Genomic DNA, 5,261 nt, shown 5'->3' with positions numbered 1-5,261 from the left:
ACCTCAGTTCTCCATGAAGCTCTGAAATGAATTGAGAATCTCTGTAAAGCCCTCCTGGTAGCTTTTACCTTCGTTGGCATTTGTGACATCACTACCCTGTATCGGATTATCTGCAATCCACGGGTCTTGATTTTATCCAGGCATGGAGAATGGTGGATGAGGCTGTAAAGCGTCGGAGTGAAATATGCAGAGACTTTGCTGGAGTTTTGCCGTCCGCAACTGAATAGATTGATTTTATAAATGAGAAGTCGGTGAGTGAAAACATTTGTCTGAATGAGACCTTTTCTGAACTAAGATCCACAAGAACTGCAGAAGCTGCTGATCATAAGAAACAGTCTGAAATGTCTTGTTACAATGTTATCCTGGACACTGTTACAGAGAACGTGAAGTCAAGGTTGTCCACTCATGGAGAAGGTTGTCTACTCATGGAGACCTTTGTAGGCACATTTCTAGCTTCCATCCAAATGGGTTAGAAGAAATACTGGTCTCTGCAGACAAAATTCAGTAGAATGTCATATCAGAAGCAATACCAGGAATAGACCCAGTCGCTCCACGTGGGGAACTGATCTCTTTTCCCTCCAGCTACACAACTCTCTGTAAATGCTTGTTGAATGATGATGAAGAGAGTGAAGAATTGGGTTCAGATTTGGAAGAGCAGCGCACCAGCTCCAGTGCCGAGCCATTCACGTCTATAGCTGCTGTAAAGAAGGACAACAACTGTGTGTCCGGTGCTTTCACACGACTCTCTCAGCACCGACTGGGTCCAGTGGCCTTGGAGAGTCTCTTCTTGGCAGATAAATATAGAATTACACCGAGCACTACACAGATACATGTGAAAGACGCTTTTCCAAGTCAGAAATCGTAAAGTCCAGAATACGATCATCACTGTCCCAACAAAACCTGGAGGTCGGGAGAAAAGCAAGCTGCACTAAACGTCAAGAGTGACAAAGATAAAATCACGGACAGATTGGCCGAGACGGCACCTGAACTTCGCTCTTTACGGCTTTTGTAACATGCTGGGCAGAGCTTTTCATTTTTTATTTGGTTTATTTTTTGCTTTTTTTTAAAATAAAATCTTCAGCTAAGGATACATTAGTTGCACCTGTTATATTGTGTCCATTCATGGAAACCTCCAATTTGGAAATGTACCATTGTTGTGCTTTCTGTAAGTTTTTTTACTATTTTCTATATTAAACATTTATTTTGAACATAGTGTAGAGAAATTCTGTGACAAAGGCATGTAATGTGGGCAGTGCAAGATGTAGGTGGGGCTTTGTGTGGGTGTGGCTTGAGTGTGGGAGGGCATATAGGCAGCCCCATGATCTCCTGTTGCCCCAGGGGCCCCATGAGCTGTCAGTCCCCCCTAGGCATGCAGGGAGTGTGCAGGCTGCACGGTACACAAAGCTCCTTCAGAACAGACCACTCCTATGACTCCCACCTTGGAACCCTTTAAACTGGTGATAATGGACTTCCTTACACTTTCCAGCACTCCCTATGGGTGTCGCTATATCCTAGTCTTTGTGGATCATTTCAGCAAGTTCGCTGTGGTAGTGCCCACCGATGACCAGACAGTAGTAACCACAGCTAAGTTATTTTGGGAACACGCGGTCCAGCTATATGGTCGCCCCAAATACATACTCTCAGACCAAGGCCTGAACATTGACTCACAAATACTGTCTGAGCTCTGCCACCAGAGTGGAAATATCATACCACACCTTACCACCCCCTTAGGGTAATGGGGCCTGTGAACACTTCAACTGTACCCTTCTGGGAATTCTGTGGTCTCTATAGCAGAGCCACAAGGAATGCTGACACCAACTGGGGCTGTGGTCTGGGCCTACAACAACACAATGTACGCCTACAGGCCATTCCCCATTCTTTTTGATGTTCAGGTACTATAGCCGACTGCCTGTAGACCTCTTGTTAAACTGCTTCACTTCCCACATGCCCAGTGAGTGGGTGCAGGAGCAGAGGGACCTGTTGAGAAAACCTAAGCAGATAGCCCTGGATAGGAATGCAGACTTGACAGATGATACCATTGTGGACAAACTACCGCTGTGACCGGGTAACTGGGTGTTGATAAAGAACCCGAAATATGAAAAAGTCAGCTAGCTTGAGCCCAAGTGGGAACAACCCCCTATCAGGTGGAAAAAAAACTTTTCCCACCAATCCCTATGTATGACATGGTCTCAGAGGGTCCACCTCAGTCTGCTGAGACCTTGTGTCCTGAGTAGAGACTGTTCCTCCATACCAGCAGCCTCCAGAAGAAACAACAAACCCGAGGATGTACCACCCATTCAGGAAGTCTCTTTAGAGTGAGTTATGTCACACACTGAACTCGGGCCTCTGGCCCCAACTGATCCTAAAGAGGAGAGTACCCCCACCGCATCTAAAGACAGCCCCAAGGTACCCGATTCCTATCTGACAGGGACAGTGCTTAGAGGCAGGGAAATGTTCCAGAGCAGTAGGGACAGCGCAGGGACCAAGTCTACCTTTCTACAGGAAAACTCTCCTTTGGGTTTGGACCAGTCAGGTTGCATTCCACTCCTCGTTGTAGGTGCTGCCGCCATCTTCAGGTTTTTGGACCACTGTTACTGTTTGTGAGTGGCTCTGGATGGATGTACCTACGTGATAATTCTGAATAAGCTGTTAGAATCTTTTCTACAATATAACCTGCCACACCGCGCTGCACCTTGCTAACACACAAAATACAGAATTCCAGCAAAACAAGTCCAGAAAAAAGAAAGACATTCACAAATGTAAAACACAACACGTGAATCATAACTGTAACTTACAGCGCCAACTAGAGAAGTACAAAAAGTCAGCCGAAATTATCATTATTATTATACAGTATTTATGAAGCGCCGATAGTTCGCTCAGCGCTGTACATTACAAAGGGGGACAGAACATGTGACAGAACAATACCAATACAATGTAATACATGAGGGGATTGAGGGCCCTGCTCCTTGGAGCTTACAATCTAGGAGGGAGGGGATGGTGGTACAGGAGGAGATAGCTGTGGGGGATGGAGAGGTAGGAAGAGTGGAGGAGGTTGGCAAGTTAGCAGGGGGTGGGGTAGGCTTCCCTGAAGAGATGGGTTTTCAGGGTGCGCCTAAATGAGAGGAGAGTAGGTGATAATCTGATGGGTTGGGGCAGGGAGTTCCAGAGGATGGGTGACACCCTGGAGGCAGGCATGGGAGGAGGAGACCAGGGAACTAGAGAGAAGGAGGTCTTGTGAGGAGCGGAGTGTGCGTGTTGGGCGGTACTTGGATATTAGGTCAGTGATGTAGTTCGGGGCAGTATGGTGGTCGGCTTTGTACGTCAGTGTTAGGAAATAGAGACTACTGTATCCACAGGTTACCGGTGACCAACACAGCGAGCGGACAGAGGGAGCACAAGGAGCGTCAGGAACTCCTACATCTCAAACAAAAAATGTCTCGGCTATAAAGTAACCACTTTAATGAGTACACACTAATGTAGAAGAGGTGGAAAGGTGCTGGAAGCCGTACCACACAAGGAAGATGGGGAATTCTTGAGGAGAGACCAGGCTGGAGCTGTCCCCAATGTGTCACTTTGTCCGACAATTACAGAACACTGGCATCAGAAGGCAAAAACTGCAAATTGAAGTGAGAAATCACACGTCTCAGTAAGGCTAGGAAACAAGCCACCCTAAACAGAAAAGTCACAAAGGGGGAAAAAACAAAGAAATACTCCAAAAAACAGGAAGGAGCATAAATAGGATCGTCCGTGTCACAAGATAGCCTGCAGGTTCTTGTTTCTGCATTCGTTCCTCCTTGCTGAAGTGCTGTTCCTGATTCCATTCACATGTGTGGACTGTCTGTGCTCACCTATGGGTGTCCTCTGCTGTTCTCTGGGTTTTATTTCCTTCCCTTCCATCACTTCCTGGCCCGCCTCCTAGTTTGCTTGACTATATAAGACATGCTCAGTCTAGCCCACCTTGTCTGAACAACTTCTTAGTTCTCTGAGCTCCTGTTTGTTGCTACTTCTGTACCCCATATCTGTCTACCCGTGTACCGACCCCGGCTTTGTCCACTGACCGTGCTTGATTTCCACCCATCCTGACCTAGGCTTGTCTATATCGTATTTCCTGTTGTCTCCTGCCATTGCACTCTGCTCACGCAAGTGGTCTCCACATCCTCAACTGGGTGTTTCTGGGGAGCCATGACCTGGTTCTAGCTTGCTGCAAGTCCATCCCCACCATCAGGGGCTCTGGTGAAAAAGCAGGCTGGGGTTTAGACTCCGTGCCCTGGGGAATCCCAAGTTGGTGATCTACAAGGGCGATTGACAGTCCCATTTTCCCCCATGTCCTTATCAATGGCAAAAGAAACACTATTATGGACACAAACACAACATAACCTACAAACTTCCTGCTTCATTCCCACTAAGGTCTTTTTTTCACATGGGGAGTACTAAAGCATATGCCAATGGAGACGTGAAGATCCCTGGAGCTACGCACAGCATCCAAGACATGACCACTGCTTACATGGACTCTCACCTGATGAAGATACTGTATTCCTGGGCCACTACATCATGTTAGTTATACAGTGAAGGAAATAAGTATTTGATCCCCTTCTGATTTTGAATGCCCCCTGTGGGATCAGAGTGCTCCCCTGCCAGGGCCCCACTCCCCACATCCCCCTTCTGGGTCTCCAGCCTGACTTGTTTTATATTTTCCTGCAGTGCAGGCCTAGCAGAAGCAGCAAGATCTACAGTGAAGGAAATGCATATTTGCTCCCCGGCTGATGCTGAATGTTCACCCCTCACACAGAAATGATCGGTCTAACAATGGAATGTTCGCCCCTCACACAGAAATGATCGGTCTAACAATGGAATGTTCGGTGTAACACTGAGAGGCAGAATACAACAACAAATTCAGCAGAAATGCGTCTAACAAATGATGACTGATCTGCATGTTCATGAGGGAAAGAAGGATTTGATCCCCTATCATTCAGCAGGATTTCTGGCTCCCAGGTGTCTCTCATACAGGTAACAAGCTGAGATTAGAAGCAGTCTCTTAAAGGGAGTGCTGCTAATCTCATTGTGTTACCTGTATAAAAGACACCTGTCCACAGGAGCAATCAAACCATCAGATTCCAAACTCTCCACCATGGCAAAGACCAAAGAGCTGTCCAAGGATGTCAGGGACAAGATGGTAGACCTACACAAGGCTGGACTGGGCTACCAAACTATGGCCAAGCAGCTTGGTGAGAAGGTGACAACAGTCGGTGCAATCATTCACA

The sequence above is a fragment of the Staurois parvus genome, unplaced genomic scaffold (assembly GCF_062004578.1).
Source record: "Staurois parvus isolate SC_StPar_1 unplaced genomic scaffold, SC_StPar_1.0 ptg000573l, whole genome shotgun sequence".
Lineage (NCBI taxonomy): Eukaryota > Metazoa > Chordata > Amphibia > Anura > Ranidae > Staurois > Staurois parvus.
Note: the sequence above shows the minus strand (reverse complement) of the source record.